This window comes from Chamaea fasciata, unplaced genomic scaffold (genome assembly GCF_029207755.1).
Source record: "Chamaea fasciata isolate MVZ Bird 193981 ecotype frontalis unplaced genomic scaffold, bChaFas1.0.hap1 SCAF_9, whole genome shotgun sequence".
Taxonomy (NCBI): Eukaryota; Metazoa; Chordata; class Aves; order Passeriformes; family Sylviidae; genus Chamaea; species Chamaea fasciata.
The window spans coordinates 25,453,865-25,479,065 of NW_027094094.1; the positions used below are offsets into that span (position 1 = coordinate 25,453,865).

The following is a 25,201-nucleotide window of genomic DNA, read 5'->3' on the forward strand; positions in this document are numbered from 1 at the left end:
TTAGCTAGGCTGCTGCTGGCACCAATTGGTTTCACTCCTGCCTATATCTGAAGAAGGGTGACATTCACAGCAAACAGAGGCAACAAGTTTTTCAGCTTTCCACAGAATAGGCACTGTCTGTAAGGCTTAGACAAACAGCAGCATCAGCCTGTTAGGAGCTGGGATCTACTGCACAGCCATGTAAAGTGGTCATGGTGTCTGCACCTCCAGGATGAACGTAAAGAAAATCATAACAGCTCCAATCAGGTCTGATTATGATGTCATTATTGTCTGTACTTTTTCTAAAATCTTTGGAGTGCTTTGGCTCTTCTTCTCCTTCTTAATTTTCAGTGATAGGATACCTGTCTGGAAGAGTCCTCAAGGATCAGCTGCTCCAACCTTTTTCTGGCAAAATTAAGGTCTGGAAAAGGTGGCCCAGCACCCTGTCTGGCCAAATTTCATGTGTCCAAGGTCACTGTCCTGAGGAGATGATTCCAAAGACCGATATTTCTCATTGTGAAAATTCCCTATGAGGAAGCATTTTGAAAATACATGACCCACCTTCTTTATGTGAGTTATCATGTGGGAGTGGAAAAACGTTTTGGCCATGTCCCTGATCACGACAAAATGTTCCTTAAGGCACATTGCTTAATGCTGCAAAATGGTAAGGGACCTCTTACGTGAGAGAATGTTCACATTGTCCTTCTAGAACATAAGGGAAGAGAAGGAAAAGAGTGAAATAACAATGAGAAGAGTTTTAAATGTAGGTTATTCTTATTTTCATCATGGTATTAATCTATTAGTTTCAACAATAAGCATGTATGTTTTGGGCAATGTGCCATAATGTGCCAAATGTGAAAGAAAAATATGTTCTAATAAGGTATTTTATTGCTGAAATAACTAGTAGAGCTAAGGAAGAAATTTTGTTATTAGAAGAAAAGCTTCAAACAGAACATGCCATGCTGCCTTTACAGCAGATTGACTTTTCTCTATCAGTAATTAGATTTTTGAGAGAGGGTAGATGATTGTGTTTGCAGAAGGCCAAGGAACCCTACTTAGTCATGTTCAGTTATCAGCAATGACATGGAGAGCTCATAAAACTGAGGGGTTGTACAATGTACCTGAACTCTCTTAAAATTTAGTCTGAAGTTCTGAAATTCAAGGAACTGTCTTCAGGCAAGGAAATTAATGAATATTACACTTAAACTCTGCACTGATTAATATCATAGCCAAAATTAAATCCTTTGTTTCAATTTACCAGATTCATTTCTCAAGCTACTTTGTCTGAATGATGTCTGATTCTAACAAAAGGGGCATTTCTTGTCATATGGTAGGTCTCCCAGGGCAAACCGGAGGAAAATGCTACTTTCCTACAACTAATGTAGGAAAATGAATAAAGGTTCCTTTCACAGAGCTGCCTAATTCCAGAAAAAGATAGGGTCTGTCAGTGAAAGAACTGCCACAATTAAAATGTGTGATGTTTTCACTTGCATTTATGGGTTACATGCTTCTATATCTTACTAGGTGTTTCTATGTAATGTTTAGCAATACAGCGAATGAGTCGAAGCACTCTTCAAAAATGGATCATAAAATAGTGCAAACCAGAGACTTCAGTGAGATTCAGAAGAACAAGGCATGGATTTATGGACTTGTTTTGATTATTGCTGCTTAGGAAAAAAAAAAACCCCTTTCTTCTTAACATTTCTTTGATGCATTACTTCATGTATTCTGATTAATTAAATAGATGAGCAAAAAGAATTTTACTCTGAAAACAACTTGTGTATAGAATAGATTATGCTTATTTAATTCATTCTTTTACCAAGACAGGAAAAAAACCTTAAAATTTAGCACTGAAAATCCTTTAATGAGAATTTAGAGTGTATTTTATATTCCAAAGATACTAATTCGTAGACAATGTTCAAAAAGATATTAACTGTATTTTTTTCTGTGCTTACAAATATCGCATGGAAATGAAACAAGTTGCAGAGTCACCAAATTGGCAGAGAAAGGCCAGCACAGGTTCATAACCATGCTGGGCATGTTTGCCCAATATCTGCCCAGCTGAGTCCTTTTGACTTGGAGCCCTGGCACTGCCAGGCCCAGTGGGAATGCTGACAAAATCAGGTTTAGGATCTGAGAATTTCAGGTTTGGGTAATGTCATGTCTGTCCCCTTCTCTCCTCACCAAAAATAATTTTCAGGAAAATTATTAACATGCACACCACCTACACCTATTTCCTCTCATGCTGTAGATCATGAAAATTTCAGTTGTCTTAGTTAATTAGCTTATCTTTCTTTTTTTTTTTTTTCCTAACGAACTTGTTGACTATCTGATTTTGAAGGTGAGTTTTGTGTGTAGAAAATTAGTAAAAGTCTAGCACGACACAGAGCATTGTTTAAAGAATTTGGGGAAGTCTCTTGTACAAAGGGATCTCTGAAATATTTATTATTATTATTTCCTTTCAAAACTATTATTAGTTTTTAGACTACTTTTCAGGAATCCTTTAAACTCAATCCTAAACATTATATTTAATTACTGCAACAAACAACTACACGCAGTTCAGATGTGTCAGGTGAACTTAGCTTACTTTTGTAAATTAATGTTTCCTGAATCTTGTTGCTCTCTAAAAATCACAACAGAGTAAACTGAACCCACATGAAACAAAAATGCCCAGCCAAGTACTATTTCTGAATAAAATGATTCTAGGAATGTGGGAACTGTTTCAAGCTTCAGGTCTTTTCACCTAGAACTACTAAGAAATATTTTAACCATTTTTGTGACCATATGATATTTCTCTTCACAGTTTCAGTAGTATTAAGTTCAAAAGAATAATAAATAGAGATGGTATCTATTCATGTAAAGCTGTCTTCTAGTTTGAACAAAATAATCTTTATTGATATCCTCCGTTGTGGTTAAAGCAAAACTTACATTCAGATCATTAGTGGTGTTCATAATGACAGATAAAGCTTATGGACTAAATAGACAGGAGACATAAAAGGAGAGACTGGAAAAGGGAGATGGAGATACTGGGTTGTAGCAGAACAAGAAACAGGTTTTGATTTTTACGTTCCTCTGACGATATTCTGCTATATCACTTTTATATTCATGTGAGTGCTCTGAGGTTTCAGCTGGATTTCTGGGATGCTTATTTTAATACATGGGATAATAAAGTGGGAGATTACCTTGGTGTGGAAAATTACCCAAATAGATAAAACCTCAGCCACATAATGCCACAGAATCCATTTAAAATCAATAGTAATCTTATTAATTTTATATGATTACTAAAAATACATGAAAAGGTACGGAACATAATTTTTTCCCTGCAGTATAATGAATACCGAGAAAAAACAGGATGTTTTCAGATCAGAACATCAGTAAAGTGAATTTTTACACATGTGAAGAAAAAGTGTAAGCATTTGTTAATAAAATCTAGGGCAGTTCACCATGGAAAACAAGATGCAGATGTTCTTAGCTGATGTAAAGGTGTTGCCATGTGCTGTGCTTGTCGTGCGTACTCTGGGTTGCTGATTTGCACAGCTGAACTCTATCAGAATGAAATAAATGAAGATAGGGGAGTGCTCCCTCAGACAATCAGAACAGCCACTCACATGCTCGTTTTGGGAGGCAATATTGGTCAGATACGTGGGCAACTGAATAGTGAAAGCCAGTTGGGACTGGAGATACTTGCAGATTTCTGTTGTGCAAAACAAAAGGAATAAAGTCTTTGCTAAGCCCCCTGATAAACATGGAAATTATTCTATGCATTCAGGGCCTACCGGTTACTTGAGTGGTGCAGGTTCTACAGATACATTAAAATAGATACAGAAATCATTGCAATGAAAAGTTGTGAAGTGATTTTTGGTTCAACTCTTCTGCTAGTTTGTGCTAGTATCACATGCATTGTAAGGTAGGTTTGTTACAGCATGTATAATGAAGAACATGTTAAAAAATATTTGTTTTATTTGCTTCCTGATTTGGAGATTCTCCTGATTGTTTTAATGCTCCCTTCAAAAGTATCATACGCACAATATAGTTCAATGTTGCAACTTCCAATTCTTGAACAAATAAAAAAATGAAAGCCTTAAATATTAAAGAATCTGCTTCCAGTGCTGATAGCTGTGCATATGCACGTTATCCTCTGAAAGCAAAACCCTCCCCAGACTGTGGAATGCCAGATTTGTGAGTGTACACAAATGCTGAAAAGGTAGATCATCTTGTTGTTGATGTAAAATTAATATTTTACAAACACGTGTCCAGTTTATTCTTTATTATCAAGGAAATTCTACAGCAGCCAAAAGTAAATCCTAAACTCGATTATGGTCAAATGAATTATCTCTATCTGCAATAGTAAAAGCCAGGGTTCTTCATTATTATGAGAAAGAATCTACTCATAGGTGGTTTAACGTTATTTCCTAACTGATTGATGATAGAAAACTTGGTAGAGAGAATTTGTGAAGTCCTTTCTCTTTCTTATCTTTATTGAGGGCTCCTTGGGATAGAACAAAAACTGACTTTATCATATTCTAATCCCTTGAACGTTCAGCTTTGTTACAAACAACTTCAGCATATTTTGACCTTGTTTTTGAGAAATTCTGAATGATATTGGATGTAAAAGTCACCTTTGTATGTAATAATGGGAAAGACAGAGAACAAAGTAGTGTCTCTGAAAAAAAATTTATATATCAAGATATAGGGGAAAATGTTTAAATGTGTTTTTTTAAATGACGTTAAAAGTATTATTTTTAAACAAGAAAAAAATCATTGCAATAGACTAAGACTGTTTTGACTGAAAAATATATTGTTTATTCATGCTGATGAAGAGTTCTTTATAAAGAGGTTAGAAAGGCAGTTAGCCCTTAGTCTCTTATCTCTCAGTCTGTTGCTGGGGCTTATGAGTGGGAATCTCAGTTATTGTTTTTCACATTGAAGTATTTTTTCCATTTCCAAAATAATGGTTTTGATCAAGCTGTGAGGTTAGTGGATGACAGTAAACTGTATTGCAATCCTTTTGCAATATTCTTTTTATGATTAGAGACAACAAACATGGATGACTTCATGAACCAATAGAAGTGTTTTCAGTGTGCCAATAGCAGTGCTCTGGTCATTCAAGTAGGCAAACTCAGACTGGAATATTCTCTGTAAAATGTTGTTAAATGCCACATCAGGTTCCTTGCCACCATGACAAATGCTACTTGAAAGTCTGAAAAAAGTGTATCTTTGCCTACCCTTTGAAATGTATGCATTGTTTTACATTTTCATCCTTTATGCGCATTTGACATATGCAGCCAGCAGTGTTTTATTCCCTTCTCCTACAAATTAAATAATCATTGGCAATTAGTGATCCTGGTCTTTCTCCCTTTCGGCATATGCTACTGGCAAAACTATAGGGCTTAGCTTTATTAATTTTTGTATCTCTTTTTAAAGAAGTTTATTATTTTCAGTACAATAACAGAGGTAATACAAATGCCAGTTTTGAATTATATGTAATTTTCATTTGTAGCTACCAGGCATTCCACCTGGATTTTCTTTTGTCTTTAAAGCACTTCAAATGATTTTTATTTCTTTCTTTACAGAAGATTTTCTGAACTCTAAAGAACAAATAATAACAACAAACCCTAAGCAATCCTTTAAGTTGATGTTTAGTAAATCACAATTGCTGCATTTCATCATGAACTCTGAAGAACAAACAACAACCAAAACCCTTAAGCTTAATAGAGAAGATACTATTAGTAAAATGCTCTCTCACTGCTCTTTACTTATGCAATTGTTGATTACATATTTAAAGGTCTGTTAGTAATTTTTAATGTTTCACGGTAGTAAAGGCAGATTTGATTTGTGCTTATATTAATTTTAAAAAAATCGCTCTAAAACCGAGGTCTATATCCAGCTGCAACAATTTTTAATTAATAGCCTGTGTTTTATAAAGCTTATATCTAAGTTTTATAAAACATAGGCTATTAATTGAAAAATTTGCCTATTAATTAAAAAATTAGGCTATCAGTTAAAAATTTTTCTTTTGTTCTTTTCTTGAGACTGATATTATGATTTATGATGATTTTTGGCAGAGAACTCTGAAAGTTTGTTTCATTAATACAGATACACTTAGTAAGGGTTTTTGCACTTTATCTTTTCTGTGCTACGGTGGGTGTTGCTCGGTTGGCTGGTTCAGTTGTCAGCTGAAGTGCCACACAAAGGGAGAAGTGGTGGACTTGGAAGGAATTTAGTGGCACATTACCACATGTGTTGTCCTTGCAGCGCAGGGAGAGGCTGCACCTGCCATGGGAGGGACACGTGTGACACATCCCCCTGCTCTCACATTCTGCTCTCACTACATTTTGCTAGCTCTAACGCTTAGTTACTGAAAGAGAAAGGGATCAGAGACCTTGAAGGAAATTAGAGGATTCATATGTTAGATTGAGCTTTGATAACATTGCGGGGGGCAATCCCAGCGACAGCAGTGAACTTGCTGGAATATAAAAAATCACTGTACTGAACCTTTACTGTCCAGGCTGTTCACTGTGGCCAGTCTTCAGCAACTACTTGTCATTCAGGTTTCCCTGAGCTTTCCTTGAACGCGTTTAACAAATGGCAAGAAAAAAAAAAAAAAAAAAAAAAAAAAAAAAAAAAAAAGAGAGAGAAAACAGATGATGCTAGTTACTAGATAAGTTTCTCCATCATCTATTGCAGAGATGTCTAATTTTTTTTCCACAAAGATTATGTATGTATAAAATAGATTATGGCACCCAGAATGCTAAACGCTCTGAAACAGGTAGCGCATTAGGCTTTGGTCTTGGTTCAATCTAGAAAATTATATATGTTAGCCTATGCAAATATATTTCTACATTATCATATTATATACACATACCATTGCCATATGTATTTAAAGATATATATATGGTTCAATGCCTATGCACGTGTGTAAACTTGTATTTATGAAATCTGCAGATTGAATCAAGCCATCAGTAGAATACCGTGTTTCTTTCAGAATCATGTGAGAAAGAGGAGACCTTACATATATTGTTACACTTGTGTGGTAACATCTGCTTTTCCCACCCACTTGAGAAATTAAAATACAACAGAAGGGAAGAAACATCTGTCTGCAGGAAATCATCCACGCGAGCAGCGTGTCCCAGAGCAGAGGAGCCTGACACACGTGTGCGGCTCCCAGGGGGAAACACTGCACAGCAAAGCAGGAATTGTGCTCCTTGCTAAGCAGGCACCAGAACTGTGTGAGGCTTCCTTGGTGCTCATGACCGCAGCTCATCCCTGGAACCATCCAAATGGTGGGGCTGGTTACGGCCACTGGACTTTGCTGCTGTAGGGTTGTAACTCAAGCAATGCAAAATGAGGAAAAGGATTACAAATTCCGTGGGACAGTCAGATTGCCCTTTCGATCACTGCTGCTTTCAGTTCATTTCATTCATAGTCACCTGTGTCTTGCTACAAGTGACCTCTTGGGTTTGTTGTCCTTTACTCATACAAAAACTAGCACAAGGCCTTCTTCTGTCATTTTCTGTCAAACTTTCATGGTTTTGAACATATTCTTATGTTACATATTCACGGAAGGAGGGATAAAGAAGGAGTAGTCTGAGACAAGTGGCAGCAGTGACCCATGCATGGTGTTATTATATTAAGTGGGTGTGCACATCAGTACCCAAAGGCTCATTCTCAAGAGAAGGCCTTTTGTCAGTGTAATCTGTGCTCCCGCAGAACATGAGTGATGCCTGCTGGTGTGCAAATGGTTGAGCCTATTCACATTATGGGACGAGATGGAGAATATGTAAAATATTCTCCTGGTCTCCTGCACTGACAATTCTGTGGTGTACCTTTAGAGGTCAAATTCCTTCTGGTGAAAGAAATTCTTATTTCTTAATTTTTTGTTTAAGAGATCAGCATCTTCCACTGAACCTGAAAATTTCCTTGTGCTCTATTTAAAAATAGAGATAGATAGATAGACATAGACATATATATTCTCGTCTTTGCTGTAATTATAACTTCAAGTTGGAAATTGCAGTTCTGAATATTACCTTTATATTATTTCAGGGAATAATACTTCATGGTTCTTATAAATTTGATTATATTTTTTGATAAGTAAATGTGATCACAGTTGAAATAAAGCTGAAAATTACTTGAAAACTCTTCTCTAAATCTCAATAGCCCTTTGCATATTTCTGCTGTGCAGAATGTGTGTAGGGACTGTGGAAAACCATGCATTTTTTGGACTCAGTGATATATGTTACTGTTCTTGAAGCTGATGGTTAACTTACCAGCCTGTTGTCTAAAAAGTGTTGCTTGATTTGCTATCCTTGACACTGTTGTGAAGTTTGTTTTCAGAGTACCTTAAAAAATTTATTTTCGGTGACATTTCTACATCCTTCTGTAGCTATTCAAAGTTAGATTTGTTCTGAAGCCCTTTTGTAGAACAGCGCTGACTAAAGGTCTCTTTGAGGGTGTCTATTTGGTAATAAATAAATCTGGCTGCTCTATTTGGTAATAAATAAATCTGGCCACAACTCTCAGTCCAGGCACTGGAGGTGTCTTCAGATCCTTGTGTTGATGTAGCATTCATTTTCCTGAGATGTCCTATAGAGGACCTTATAGGTCCTGGAGCCTTTTTTTTAGTTGGATTAGAATAGGCAGTTCCAATTCCCAGTCTGAGTAACTACTTGAGGCATGTTCTGTTCTCTGCATGTGTCCTTGCTGGCACAGGACCTTGCATTTTTGGTGACCACAGCCTGTTTTCGGGACACATGTGATGAGTCAGGTACATTAATGGGACTGACTGTGATGTTTTTAGCAAATTTTCAGGCTCATTCTCTTCCACTGGGGAAAATATTATTTGGCCATAGCATATAAAATAGACCACTAGAGTTAGATGTATGAGGATTTGCTTCTAATGCTTAAATCACAACTAATGTGATTTAACTTTTGTTAATGTGCAAAAGTTTCACTCATCTAGTTCTTTTTAGTTCATGTCCAAATGAATTTTTTGAAAACCTCTGATTTTGGCAGACAATTTTTTAAAGAAAGCTTTTTCCCTGGTTAGATTTTCTCTTTTTTCCCCATTAGAAGATAAACGGGTAGAGTCTACCATTTCAGACTCATTACTACATCTTGTTGCTGAAAGCTGAGGCAAGATTTTTTCATTAATTTTGACGAATAGTTATTATCAGAAGAGATAGACTTGTAAATATTCTACAAAATCCAGCTTTATTTAATGAGCTGTGTGATGGCTGAATATTGAATTTGTAGCCAGTAGGTCTTAGACTGGCTGAAAGTTGCTTTAAAAACCACAAGAATGGGTAAAATGTGAAAATTTCCCAATAGTATTTATTTTTCCTTTATATCCTAGCCATTCAACTTACTCTGCAGGGTAAGTACACTGCACTTACAGTGTTGCTGATAAGTTTTACTTTCTGAATGAGCTAATGTGTCAAATATCTGATGGGGCAAGATTTTCTTCATAATTTTACTGTAAATTGGCCAGACATTTTGCCGAGCATATGAATATGCAAATATAATTGTATGCCAGAATGTGGGGGGTTTATTTAATTTTGTCTGTCTTCACCAAGTAATATCTCAGTAGTCATAGGCCACTGATTGCTCCATTGAGTCCTTGACATTCTGCCTTCAGCTGGCTGCTTAAGCAAAGGGTTAATTCAGTTTTGGTTCCTTGGTCTGTCATTGCTGCTTCTTTCCTTTTCTCTGTGATTTAAACGGAATACTTCAGCCTCCCAGCTGTCAATCTGTCAGTTTTCATGAGTGCTAAATACACTAGGGAAAAAAAGCAATTTATTACGTTTTCACAACTGAGGAAGAATGGATGGCTCAGGAGATTGGTAATGAGCCTGGATACTGATGTTACAGATCCAGCATGGAGCTACACATGCTACTATCAAATTCAAAGATATTGAATCTGCAGAGACATTGCATAGATTGCACCAAAGAAGTTGAAGTTGGAATGCTCTTGATGGGACATGATTTTCTTGTATGTGATTGCAGTAAATTTAAACCTCTTGAAGTCCAAGTTTTACAAATGAAATTCTTGTCATAGGTGCCTCTCTAAGCTGTTCATTCAGCAATCGACTGCAGATGGATCTAGTGCAGAGTCACTTTTCTTGGCTTCAGTTTTTCTTAATAGTCAGCTCTCATACAATGTAAGTATGATACAGAGTTGATTATTTAGAATATTTTGGTGTATGGTACAATGGCAGAGTGCAAGTCCAAAGTAAAGGTGTGAGACCAGACTTCCATTCATTAATAAAAAAATATTATTTTAAAGGACACTTAATTTTTTTCCCCATGGAAAGTTGAGTTTACAATATTTTTGAGACTTTTTTGATCATATTATTAGAGAGTTTTATGCCTAAATACTAACAGGGGAAAAAAATCATTCAAAACCAAAGTGTGCAGTGGGAAGTTGTTAAAAAACCCAACAACCAAAGCAAACAAAAAAACCCAACAAACAAACAAAAAACAATGGTGATCTCTCTCACGTGGAGAATCTTCAGCAAATGTGTTGAATTGCACTGCTTGTTTCACTGAGATTTAATTATGTCCAGGCTCCAGTTATTTCAATCCAATGATATGAGGATGAACCAAAATTTGATTCAAAATTAGGAGCGATGGGCCACTCTGAATGCAGAGAATAAATCTTGTCTCTCATAAGGAAGCTTGCGAGTATGTGCACAGAGTTCACTGGCCATTCTGAAGTATTTGTTTATCTTTCACTAATTTATGTAGAGTCTTGCGAAATTAAAAAAAAAAAAAAAAAACACACAAAAATGTCGTAAATGAATAGATGGTAGCTTTTTTGATTAGAAGTACATAACACTCTCCTAACAGGAGCTTTCAAGTGTTTTAGCAACTTTTTATACCATAACTAATTAAGCAATATGGATTTTTCCTAGATAATAGATTCAGAGTGCATGAAAGCTAAATAATGCTTATATGCTGCTATTTTCTATCACCTGGAGAAATCCTCTACCAAAAACCAAAACAGAAAAAAAAATCCCACAACCCTCCCAAACAATAAAAAACAAACCAAAATAATGATTAAAAATAACACCGAAAAATATTGCACTGCAAAAAGAGAAAAGCCTGTCCCCAGAACCCTTCAGTAAAACCATCTTTACTCTTGTAGGATGCATCTATTGCCTTGTGAAATATCTGATAGGACAAGATGTTCAATTTACAGCATTTAAACCCGAATCCTGCTAAGCAATAAAGAAAGCAGTTCCTTCCAATAGCACTGACTCCCCAATTTAAGGCTGAATTTTGGAGCTAAGGCTCTTCCAATTTACTTTTACACAAGGCACGTGCAGTTGTGCTCGAACAGGTTAATTTTTGATGATATTTGTAGTTTGGTGGGGACATGACTCAGGAATACACTTAATCTCTTAGAAAGGGAAATCCCTGAGGGATGGATTAAATGTGTCCACTCACCACTAATGTATTTCAGCGGCTTTTATATATTTGTCTATTTTGCAGACTTTATATAAGTGTATTTTATTTCTACAAGCAAAAGATGAGTTTTTGCACTTATTAGCCATTAAAAGACAGAGTTTGCTCATAATTTTTATATGTACACAGGCACAAGGACTATAGTACTCCTTGTACTACAAGTAGTACCTAGGGAGGAAAGTAATCTGTAAAAATATTTACAGGTCAAATAATTGGTTTCAAATGCTCTTGTTTGCAACTTGCACCATCCTCTAAAATGATTGAAAGCAAAGTAAGTGATGAAGTTAACGTTATGGAATCTAAAATGTATTGAGATTTGGCACTTGCAGTTCAGTCTATTGGAATTCATGGTCCAGTTCTGTTCATATACAAATGTAATGAAGGTGAATATGTAAAGAGGAGGTCTTAGTTTTTAACTACGTTTTCTGTCTTTCAAATCCCTAGGCATTATTTCCCAGTACTGTGGATACTATTTGTATCTCCATAAGTCATCCTTAACTGGGGATTAAAAACTTCTAAGAACAGCATTTTTTTCCACTTTTGATTAAAGTGAAAAATTGTATTTTCAAGCCTATGCTCAGGCCCTAATATTGAAAAGTTAATGTGAGAAGATATTATTTTCTGTATTTACTTTTTTAAGTTAATTATAAATTTATAATTATCAACAGTGACATACCAAGTGAATAGCTCAAGAGATTTTAGTTACGTGATGATGTCATTGCATATGTGTTTTTGAATGAGTCACTTGTTTATCTATGTTTGTTCAGCTAAGCATTTGCATATCTATTTGTATTTGACTATATCTAGACACACATATCCTTATACATCGAAGTGCAGATTTGTTCCTCAACATGTTGTATGGATCGTGGCTGATGATAACTTGTTTGTCATGTGGAGAGGGAGCTAGTGGTGATATTTGAACCCTGGTTTTCTCCATACTGAGCTTTTTGACAGAAGGAGACTTTAAAAATTTTCACTTCTGACCACCACTTACAGTTCTGAGGTTACCTGGTATAAATTACATTATAATTTTAAAAGCTGTTGCTTGTAACTAGCACAATGCTGTAGTTGTAGAAACGGGTATGAATGAATTTCAAAACTGTCACTGACTTAATGATTACAGACTGAAGCTGCCTTTATTTCACCATCTTTGCCAGACCCACTCTTTTTATCCAAGGGTTTGAAAAGAACCATGTTGCCATAATTGCACACTACCTGACAGATGGTACAATGGCAGTGACGTATCATGTTTTACTAATGTGTTTCTTTATCAGATGTTCACACCAGAAGTATTTACCTTTATATAACACTGACATCAATCATGCATGCTGAAAACAGATTTATTCCTCTGAAAAAGTGTTTCTAATAAAATGAATACAGTGACATTTGGAACTGCAAGCCTTGAGGCATGTATTCTGTACCAAAAACCTTAATTAATTCGTAGCTTAGCTTGACTTGGTGTGATTTTTTTCATCACAATTGCTAACGAAAATAATCAAACATCTTACCAATTGTAGTAAAATAAGTACTATTAAATTCAGCTCCCGTGTTTTGTCATGGTAAAATCAAAACCTTGGCATGGCTGTTACTGAGAAACCTCAGAGGATGGGAACCACGGGATTTCCTCTTATCAGTCCTTAGATAATCAGTATCGGATTAATCAATCTTTGTTTAGCTAAACATCAGAATAGAGCTAATTGTGAACATCTTCCCTCACCTTCTGGTGAGGATAACTTTGTAGATATTCAACGGATTAATAGATAAATTTCATCAGAAAAATATTGGCTTTGTGTCCTTCAGGCTTGGTACCATTTTTTTCCTTATTTGGACTTTTTTCTTGGATCTCAGCAGATGATTGACCTTTAAAGTGCTGCTCTATTTTGAACAGTAAATTAATGTTAATTAAAAAAAAAAAAACAATCACTTTTGCTGAGATAATGTTTCTCACCTTCATAATTTTCTGAATTTAGGAGAACAACATTTTGGAGGTTTCTCTCTGACTATGAGCACTCTTCATTAGTTTTGAAGAGACACTGTGTTCATTTCATGTGATGGATTTTACTTATCATTGCATTCCTCTTCTACACTCTTAGCATAGAAACAATGCTGTTCCCACCAGAAGCTCTTTCAAGTAGAGTCATGTGTTTTTTACTGTTGTCAGAAAGAAAACCTAATGCATATATCTGTATGTACAAGCATGTATAGAATTGATTACAAAACTTGGCTGTTATTCCTTTGTTCTTGACCTGTGAGAACTTTTGCATACTACTGCATGACTACTGTTTGTTTTGGTGTTTAATAACTGTTTTGCCTTTAGGTGTTTGAACTAAGATGTTGGATTACAGGGCTACATGTTTTGGAATATCCATAATTATGCTTCTAAGTTATCCTCTATTAAGGTTACAATGTTCAATATCCAATTTTTATATAACTTGTAGAATATGAGAAATAAACGTGTCTTTTCAGATAAAACATTTTCTGGATAAACAGCTGCCTCATGAAATACTTTGCATGTTTAGGCTTTATCTGTGTAGTTTGGAAAAATCTAAGTCATGCAATTCACTATGTGCTCAAGGATCAGAGTGTGAAAGCATTAATAGCTCAGGTTCTGTACATAGGGAAGGCAATGGTTTTCTATTACTGCATTAATTTATTGAGTTTCATTTTCCTTATAGAAGTGCTAATTATGTCTGTAAGCGTTCAGACATTAGGAGTGCATTAAAAATCAATAATTAATTAAAATCCCCTTGTAAGAAAATGTTGAACAGGAAAGAATTGTTAGATGGAGTTCCTAATGGGGCAGGTTTTTGTAAGTTATCTGAAGGACTCCAGTCTGAACCTTGCTTCTTTTTTGGCCCTGAGCCAAAAGGCAAGTTGACACCCCTCAGACCACTAATCTGTCTGCACTTGCAGACCCCATTATTAGCTGCTACTTCTTACATGTGAAGGATAAATAACTCATCAGCAGATGGGGACCATATCAAACATGGGGTTTTGGCACTTGTACCAATCTGCAGAATGTATTGTAGTCAAAGCAGAACATGGTGAGCTTTAAAAATTTCTCTTGTCCTCCAAAACAGTGCAAAGATGATTTCTAACACAGCATGAATGCTACCTAAGTCACAAGGTGACTCACAAGAGACTACTTCAGGTCCTTGTATAAAAGTTATTATTCCTTAAAATGGAACTGGGGAGAGATGCTTATCAAAACTGAACCGAACAAAAATCCACTTGTGGCTTCCATGTCTACATAGCATCTTTCCCAAGGTGCCTAGTGAAATTTGGTTCTACAAATACAGGGGTTTGTTTCAAAACACTTTATTTACCAATTAAAAATATTTTACTTCAGGCAATCTTATTCTATTAGAATAATTTTAGCCTTTTAAACCTCAACTATAACTTTTAACAAAGTAAACCAACAGTAATTGGTAGATCATTATTTTTTATAAATTCTGTAATTATAACTCTACGACTTAAATGCAATCACTAGGGAGGTAGAACAAGGGTACTTGCTAAATGACTGTTATGTAATTGAGGTGTTTCCCTGCAGGTTGTTCAGCTGCTACATTTGCAAAAGTCAAATATGATAGATTTGGGTTGTTTTAATTTTGTTGTTGGTATTTATATTCTAAGATTTTAACTTAGCTTGTCATCCAAGATAACCAAAGCATAGCTGCTTTGTCAGCTCCTTAATTTTTCTTGGAGCTCTGTATTTTCATTTGTTTGCAGTTTTTTTAATGGAACATGAGTTACATACTTTGTATCTCTTTCACATAGTGCAAGATCTAATTAGCTTATTCTTAATAGCAAATAATTAGTGATGCTTTTAATAGAGACATAAATATATGGAAGGGAAATATTAAAAGAATAGGAACTTTTGTATATAATGTCTTGACATGAAAGCAAACCTGGTTCCTCTTAGTAATGGGAGTGTATGAGTAATTTCATAAAACCCTATAACAAAATTTAACCTGTGGTTATCTCTGTAATGGAGCTGGTTTAATTTCTTTCTTCTCCTCGGTCTATGGAATTGTGTTTCTTTGGTTTCCCTTGTAGAATGTGGTAGTTGTGCTCTAGATGACAAGTGCACCCTTGGGCTTTTAGCAAAACTAAGGTTCTGCAGTGACTTGTACTTTAGAAGTAGTGGCGGAACATTTGTGCTAAACATTCAGCAGGGGGAAAAAGCTGTCTGCTTTTAGGGGCACCATGAGTGGTCCCGTGGCAAGGACATTAGGAGCCCATACTGAATTCTGGCACACAGTGTTGTTCCCATCACTTTATCTACAGAGCAGGATGTCACGTGGACTGGAATATCCCTTGGGTCAGTCTGTCCCAGCTGTGTCTCCTCCCAGACTCCTCACCAGTGTGGTAGCACAAAAAGCAAAAAAAGCCTCAACTCTGTGCAAGACCTGCTCAGCGACAACAAAAACATTCTGTATTATCAACTCTGTGTTCAGCACAAATCTAAAACTCAGCTCCACATCCACCACTGTGAATTAAATCAACCTTGCCCCAGCCAAAACCAGCTCAGGGGCTTTTATGTTTCAGTTTGTACCATAGAGCGAATGGACCTAGGAACATTGGCTCCTGGGGCCCGCAGGCTTTGTGCCAAAATTTCTGCCTACCAGTTTTCCGGGAGTTTGAGAGCAAAGGCTGCCCTGTGAGTAAGAGGTGCCATCATCAGGACAGCTGCTGGTGCTCCATCTTTCCTACTAGTGCCTGAGTTACTGAAATCAAACAAAGCTGGGTCGTGGGCCCAAGCCTGTTCCCAGATGGGCACCTTGGACTGATGCGCCTTTGAATACCCAAAATTTATAATGAGGACCAAAGAACAGCAGATACCTCTGCAGGCTCCTCGGGGTGGGGAGGCACAGGGGGTCCCCAGGCAGTCACAGAACTTCCCTGGCTGCCAGTGTGCTGTGCAGGCTGTGGCACGGTGGCTTTCACAGGGCAGGGGGACACCAGCCATGAGCCGTGATTTTTTTTTTTTATTTTTTTTTTCCCTGAAGGATTGTCACACGTGATTATTATTATAATTGTAATGTATAGCCACAAAGTATGACTAGCTTTACAATTGCAACGGAGTATGTATATTTCATGTATTTTATACTAGGCAGGCAGGTGTGACACGATAGAGTACCACTGTGAACAATTCGTCTATAACCAAATAATGTTGAAAGGTTTTTTGTCCAACTAATTTAATGTTGTGATTCGGAATACAGAATGGAATGTTTACCTGTGTAATTTTTTTTATTCTTATAGCTGCCCAAAATTATCCCAACTTGCTCTTTATGACTGTGCATTTACCTTTTAAATGACTGCACCTTTCCCTCTTGGGGAAAGGACATGTGGTGCTTATTTATGGCAGGAATCTGTTATGGATCCTTTTGTTCTCCATGTGCACTTCAGACAGAATTCTGAGGAAACCTTAAAAACTAAAGCATGCTGTTCTTGAGTCTTAGGTTCATATTTAGAGGTCCTATGTTGTCAGACAACTATTTGTCTTTAAATATATGTTTTTATTTATTTATACAATGTTTTATTTATTTTTATTTAAATAAGGTATTTTATTTTCTTATATTTATAATAATACATTCTGTTGTTCTGTTCTGTACATCAGAATAGGGTTATTTTTGTAAATGACAAGGGAAAAAAATGACAATAAAACCCTTAAAATTATCTGCAAAGGTCAGATTATAAATGTTCATTAAGTCATTAATTTAATTTTTTTTGTAACAAGAAAGTACAATAAATCACTCTACAATGTGGAGCATAGTCCTTGCAGCATCAGCTTAGCATTCCTCAGTGAAATGTCCCATTTTCTCTCTTTCTTTTGTAGGTCACCAGTGGGACTTCTAGCTTAAAATTAGTTATTATAGAGGCAGAGCTATTGGGAAATCACGGATCTGATGCAATTATAAATTTCATAATGCTGTACTGCCACATGCTGTTCTGATATGTGGAAGTGTATTGATTTAGATATGCTTTATGGCTGGTGTTATGTGTCCCTAACCACCAAAAGCAATCCTATAGGCTTTTAAACATTTTTTGAATTCCAATCTAACAATTTTGGTAAAGAGAAGGAAATGTATATGTTTCATTAGAGTAGATGATGAATGAGTTAAATGTGAGGGAAAGAGCGAAAAATGCAGGTTGGACTTGAGAAAAACTGACAGTTGTTGAAAAGGAATAGAAAAAAGAAAAGAGGAATGTAAATAAGAAAAAGACCAAAAATACACTAAATACACAAAATTAATTTTAAAATTTTCTTTCAAATATTGAAACTTCAAGTAAATATTCCTTTCTTAGGGGAAGGATGTAGCTAAGTGACTGTCAAAGCACACTTACAGGCCTTTAAGATGTCTTAACATTCCATTCTATTTATCACTCAGATAACATATTGGTAACGTGAAATCAAAAGCTCTAATGTTCCAGTATATAATTTTATTTGTGTTCTTCAGGAGAAATGCATAACAGAATAAAATGTTTCATTGGATAAAATTGAAAAGGGGAAGAGGATTTCCGCAAATAGTGTGTAGAATCTTGGTGCAGATGTGGTCCAAGCCTGCAGAATGGAAAATAGGGAAGCTCTTGGCCACCGTTCAGTGCCGTCTTTAAAATGTGTTCTCAACATGCGACAGTGTTTCAAATAGGGTTTGGTGGGGGGTTTTTTTGTTCTTGTGTGTTGGTTTTCCTCCGATTAGATTCTGTGGTACGTAGAAGCGAAGATGATTTCTGCAGAATCAGAACTATAGATAATGGAATTAAGAGAAGGCACTTCCCCCACCCCACCCCAGGAAAATGTTTTTGTCTGGTTTCCATTTGAAAAGTGCTTAGGACATTATAGGTAAGGTCCTGTGTAATAGTACTGAAAAATGATACCCCTTGAATATTGAAAGGCAGCTGGGGACAGATTGAGTGGGACAAAAGAAAGCAGATGATGTAATAATGGAGGCAATGACTCCTCCCAGCAGTAACAGGGGGAGCCAGAAACTGAGAAGAGGACGGTGATTTTTTGGTCTGTGCCGTGGACTTTCCCTACCACTGATGCTGAAATTTCAGAGTTATTTTCCCAGCTTTGGTAAAAATTGGAACTCCATCTCCTCTCTTGCTTTGGCAGGAGATCGCTGAGTTTTTAAACACCAAACTTGAGAAGCACTGAACTGTCTCTCATGGCCAGGACAAATTGTCAGGGTACGCTTTCATCTGTCAGCCTGGCAACCTCACTGCAGCTCTCCTTACTCGAGTTTATTGCACTTTTGAACAGAAATTTGATCTTCATTTAAAATGGCTTCTTAAGTTTTTTAACTGGCTGTAGCTTTCAAAAGTTCTGGTTTAAAATTTTAATTGAACAGTTGAAAAAATATCATGTTTTCAGATCTTATGGGAAAGACTTTGCTCCTCTTTTCCGTCTTTTGGGGGCAAGCGGGGAAAAGGCAAGGACTTCTGACCTTTTTATCCCCTTTTCTAATGTCTGCCTTGCACATATTTGTGAAGATTTACCCTATGTAAAAGAGATGAGAAGCAGAAGATCTATGCATAGGGAGGGTCTGAGCATCAAGTCTGATTTCAGGGCTTAGGCAGGATATAGAAGAATATCAATATCTTGGGCTCTGGCTTCCAGAGAAAATTTCTTACAACACTTAAAAGATTTTTCTTTACTTTTCCTTATTAACAGTATGCTAGGACACTGAACGAACAGTCATCTGCTGTAAGTTTGCTTTTGTGTGAAACCATGGCTATACTGTTTAAAGTACATGAATTTGGAAGAGCAACAGAATAATGATTGGCTATAATTTGTAACTTTTCCAGAATTCTAGCATTAGGAAAAGCCACAGAGAAATCATTTTACTGTGAGCACAACTACTGTGCTGGAATTTGATGATCTGTAAGATTTCTTCCAACTCCAGGCATTCTGTGCTTTAGATATTTCAGAAATTGACAGGATATTCACCCATTTTATTAAGTTTGGCAGATATTGTGTCTGTGTTGCATAACAACATCTTCTAGGAGCTGACAATGATTAACATTTTGTATTGCCTTCTTTAAAACAGTGTAAAATTATTCCTTTAATTCTGATACCATGCCAGAAAAGTCTTTGCTGGCTGCTAAACTGTACAAAAAAAAAGTGTCAGTGTTGTGATCCTTCTCTCCTTAGGGAAGATTCTCTGTTCCCTGCTATTCGGAGTGCTATTCGGAGGGAAGCCAGTGATTCAGCACCATTTGATTGAAACTGAGAATAATCTCTATCTAAAATATTTAGTTCCCCAGTGCAGAGGTAACACAGAAGTCTATGAATATAATGAGTAGGGTAAGGATTTGTATGATACAGGGACCTATTTCTTTGGAGTTTGGTGAACAACAGGTGTGTATGTGTGGGGGTAGAGAAGGTGACGTGCCACAGCTTTGAGTGTCGCTTGTCAAAAAATCTTTGAAAATCCAGTCCTCAGCAAACTTAAAAATTCTCCAGACCTGAGATCTGTGAAACCAAATGGTAGGCTTATTTTCCTCTCTGTTTATAATAGAAAATAATGTACATTTGGCATCAATAGCATTTGTTTTTGTCCTTCAGTCTTTATTTCTGTTTCAGTATACTTGAGATTTCAGTTCTAGTTTCTAGATATTTCATATGGTATATAAATATCTTGCTAGAGTAACTGGCTCTTAAAAATAGAAATAACAACAAAACCAGATAGTCTGTATATGTGTAGCCCTGGAACGAACAGAGCTTTGAGTGCTTTTTTAATATTTAACAAGCCATTTTGATGTATCTTATTAGGCTGACCTAGAACAGCTTATTTATACAGATTCCTCATTAATAATTAATTCATCCTGGGAAGAAATAAAAAAAAACCCCAAACATCTAAATGCATAAAGAGTTTGGAATTTTGGTTCTGCTGATAATCTAAGAAGACAAGATCCTACTTTTGATATGACCATTGTGTTTTCCTGTCAGATATTCCATTAACTTTAACAGATATTCTTGTGATGCAAAGTATTGGTGCTTGTAAGTAGACCTGACCTGGGTTTAAAAGTCATTCTGATGGCTGTACCTTTATAAGTGCCTAAAGGCTCTCAGTGTAGAATTAAATGTGAGTATGCTCACCAAATTTATTATTTGTTATGTTGGTCTTTATTTCTTACATCGCAGAAGTGCACAAAGTCTTTATCTAAACCTGTGTATAAGGTACAGGAAGAAAAAATGTCCACTTAAAGGAATTTGTAATCTGTATAGAGTCAAAGAGGTAAAAAGATGCAGCAATATAATGAAATCACTTCTTGCCCATATACAGCAGATCAGTATTAAAGCTGGAAGAGCAGCTTCATTTTTTCACTGTTCCTTTATATTAGGCTAGGCAGCATTGAGAGACATGACCTTGCTGGAAGATTTCTTTGAATCTTTGAGTTTTTTCCATGTAAGAATAAGATTGCATCTCGTGTGTTCTATGATGAAAAAAAAGTAAGCAATCTTTAATCTTTCACTCATCAAAAAGCATTCAAAAAAAGCATGGTTACTTGAAGGAATCACATATTGGATGAAATTTTTAAATGGCGTTAGTTTTATTAAGTTTTTGTATATTCTATGCTTGCTCTTCCTGAGGTAATTTTCTCTTAATTAGCATGTTCTCAATTCTTCCAACTGGTGAAAGTTCCTAAAGCAGACAGAAAGTTCAACACCACTTAAACAAACACGAGAAAAGACAAAGGCAAAAAGTATAGATGGGCAAATGCTAGTAATTTACCCAAGTAAGTCACAAATTGCTTCACTGAATGCATTCTTGAAATGCACTCTATAAATAGTGGGAGCACTTAGCCCTTGACGTTTGAGTGGGTTTTGAACATTTGTAAGAATGGCTAGAGATTTCCTGGTAAATATGAAGAGAGAAGGTTTTGCAGCACAACCCTGAAGACAAATATGGAGAAATTAGGACTTACATTCTGTGGCCTGTTTGCACTTTTTTGTTCAGAATTTGTTGTGTACTCATAGACTCGTATTTCATGTATGTTTTATAATGCGTGTATTTTATATATTATATAGCTGTCCGAACATTTACAAAAAGATAAATACTCAGCAAGCTTTTTTGTATATAATTTTAACAAAACTGCATCAAGCAGTCTGCTTGTACAAAAATGTGTTCAAGGGTGCTTTATTTCTTCTCTGGTTTCTCCTGATGAACACAAATTGGTCATGCTCTGCTTTGTGTGTGTTTGGATGCCACTGGAAATACAATACAGCTTAACTACGATTTCTTTTTTCCCTCTCTCAGAAAGCTTTTCAGTAACGCTAGCATAATCTTTTTATAGGAATCTCATGTGCCCAGCAAACAATGATCAGGGGTCACATATCATCTGTTTCCTGGCTCCTTAGGTTTCTGTCATCTGACTTCAGATTGTCTTCTAGTGTTAGAAGATGTAACAAAAAAATTCAGAATTACTGTAAGGCATGTCTGTACTTGAGTCTAATCAGTTCTGGAGAATTGTTGATCTAAATGCTGTTTGCAATACCAGTTGTACAGCTGCCAATCCTGCTGTGGAAATGAGATACTTCATCCCCAGGGGTGGCCCAGGAATTATCAAGTAAACACAGAGAAGAACTTGCACCAGAGACTGAAACCTAAGTGAGGATATATTGTTTTTGGTCATCTCAGTTTACCTAGTCCTCTCAGCATATACAATTCCACATCTCAGCATACTCATAGCATGAAATAACATTATATAACTACTTAAATTTTAGTGTAAATCTAGGATGGCTTAGAAACAAGAAATTTTAGAATCCGCTAAAATATTGGAGCAGCGCAACTGCATTTCCCTGTTTCTGGAAAAAAAATAGAACTTGCATGAATTACTGAATACAACATATTAAATGTTTAGTGCTGGAAAAGGACTTGGATCATAGTCTAGATTTATTTTAGACTATTACTTCCTTAGTCCTCACTCATCATATCTACTACTGTCATCTTTCTTCAGGAAATGGAAATGTTTGCTTAATTTTCCATCGAAAATTAAAACTGCACTTTTTCTGGTATGAAAAGTAATCATTCTTTGTTTCTGAAATTACTCAGTGTTCTGATTCTCAAATTCATCACTAAAGCCCCCTCTTGACTTCAGCAAATAATCTTTACTCTCTAGTGAGAGGAAGAAAAGGAGGCACCATCACCACAAAAGCCTTCTCATTTAGCAAGTGTAACTGAACAGGATATCAGCTTCCATTGTACGTGTGCAGGACTTTCTGAAGGCAGAAAGCTATTTTCTCTCCTACTTAAAAATGAAAACTACAGGTGTGGGTATTACCCAAGAAGGAGGAAGTGTAGAAGTTAAAACTTAGTCCTTTTTCTAATTTTCAGATATATTCTCTTGCCTGCTGAACCTTGCTGATCATTACTACAGTAAGTGTGTGCTGATGTGTGGGAAGGAGTTTGTTACTGCAGAAGTGTCATTTAGCCAGTCTGCCCCTGTGCCTGCTGTTTCTTTAGTAAATGGGTACTCAGTGGTATATCTGGGCTGAGGAAAAGAAAAGGGGACAGGTTCTTCCACTTTTCTGTTAGGATGAGGCATCCAAAGACCTTTGTAATGTTGATGGCTTGTATTTGTACTTTCCTGTATTTCTTCACAGTATTGGACTAAATTCTTTAGTTCAAGGACTGCGCTCTAACCTAAATATGAGGTTGATGATGGTAGTGCTCAACTTGACATTCTTTTCTCCTTTTTCTGGACTAAGATATGTACCAGATAATCTCTGCAAGACAGCAAAATTAATCAATGCACTTCTCTTTGAGAATTTTTCAGCAGACTGGCAGCAGGGCAGATCTAATAGTTCAATAATTGCAATCCCCAAAGGACTAGGAGCATGGACAGAGTTGTTGGAGAGCTGTGATTGCACAGAGAAATACAAACATCTGAAAGGTTTCCCAGCTTCCTTTCTTTTTCTTTTGTTTTACTTCCCTTTCAGAAAGGAATACTCTGCAACTGATGCTTTTATTGTTTTTTAAAGTTACTTTACTAGCCACCAGATATATCAACTGGAATAACAAATATCCTTTTCTTTGTACTTTAATTATGTTGGAGAACACCATTTTAAATGTTTTTGGAACAGGCATTTGTAGAAACAAGGTCTTTCTGTATTTCTGAAGTCTGACTCACATGTGCTAAGTGACAATCTCTCAGGAGTAATTACTTACTTTTAATGACTGTATTTATAGATGGTTTAATGGAAATGTTATATGTCTGAAGTCCTAGAGTTGCCACATCTAGTCATTATCAGCTAATTATTTTCAGTACTTTGACAACAGGCAGAAGAGATGCATTTTTTAAAAGCTACCAAGGCACAAGTGTATAGAAATGTGACAATTGGTCTTTCACACAACTTTCAAAATGTTACTGCATTATTTTCAATGTGAATACTGCGGGAAAATTAAAATAATGTAATGATCAGAATGTGCATGATTCCCATTTCATTATTGAATTTTCATCGAAAGTTTAGCTTGTGCTTCTACATCTGGAATAGAAGAGGATTTGCATCATGTGACAATGTCTTATAAAGAGCAGGGCTCATAGCTAATGTGGAGCGGATCTACCGAGGGAAAAACTTGCTGTGTCTCCATCTGCCCAACCAAGTGAAAGTGAAAATATGCTACTTCACAGAGTGTCTTTTAGATTACTGGTGTGCTGGCTTTGCTGTTTTGTGGTTACATATTGAATCTTTGGTTGGTTAGACGTAAGGAAAGGTGGAATGGCACCTTATGGTCTCGGGCATGTGCAATAATTGTCTCTAGCTGATATAGCAAAAATCTGTGTTCTGCCAAGATTTCTATAAGTTGTTTGTCAGAAGAGATAATTATGTTGAAATGGCACTAATAGCAATTTAAAAGGAAAGGCCTCATAATGTACGAAATCAAAGTCTCTTGAAGATTTCTGAATCTGAGAGATTGATCTATGGTGCTGTAAGGAAACCACAAAGAAAGAAATATGAGTTTTGGCTCGGATAAAGAATCTTCTGTATTTACCTGGCAGGTAACAGAGCTGGAATGTTGATTAGTCTCACAGTCAACCAGCATGAGAGCTTCTGACTGGTGGGCTATGAAACTATGCAAGAAAGGAGATTGAAGGTGCATGGAAATTTAAATTTTAGGTGAGGGGAAATTTTTTTTTTCTGCTTTGAAAATCAAGGCAGAAATGGAACTTTAGTCTCTGAATCTCATAGTGTCACATGTGCACTCCATTTGCATTGCAATGTGTGTCTGCTGTCCCTGAGAGCAAAGTAAAGCTGCAGCCATATTTCAGGGGAATTTATATGGCATGTGGAGAGAGAACAGAGTTACAGAGTTGATGCTCAGAATTGACATGTGTCTCCTAGAGAAAAACTCTTCCTAGAGAAATTTGCATCTTGATGGTGTGATGTGGTGGTCCTGACCTTCCTGCCTGTTCTTCAAATGACTAGGGGACCTTCAATAAGGAACTTGCCTTTTGGTAAGTTTTTGCCAATATGAGGTGAAATGCTTTTGCTGTACTTCGTAATGTTGTATTTAAAAGAACTTGCATGTTTCTAGTAGTATGAAAACAAAACAACTGAAAATTATTAGAGTGGTATTAAGAAAGTATACTTAAAATTGTGTTAGTTGTCTTAGGCTACAGGTAAAAAATTTTTGTATCTTTTTCATGCAAATATATATACATATTTTGGGCTCTTATTAGAATATTAGCATTTATCCCAGTTTTACTACCAAGACCAAATCATAACATCAATTTGAGAGATTAGGAA

The 25,201-nt window shown here is 36.2% G+C and overlaps 1 long non-coding RNA gene across 1 annotated transcript in view; it reads left to right on the forward strand.

Moving 5' to 3' along the window:
- Positions 1–25,201, forward strand: part of LOC136294105 (uncharacterized) — a 106,811-nt gene that overhangs the window by 53,156 nt on the left and 28,454 nt on the right. The gene's annotated exons all lie outside the window — the stretch shown is intronic.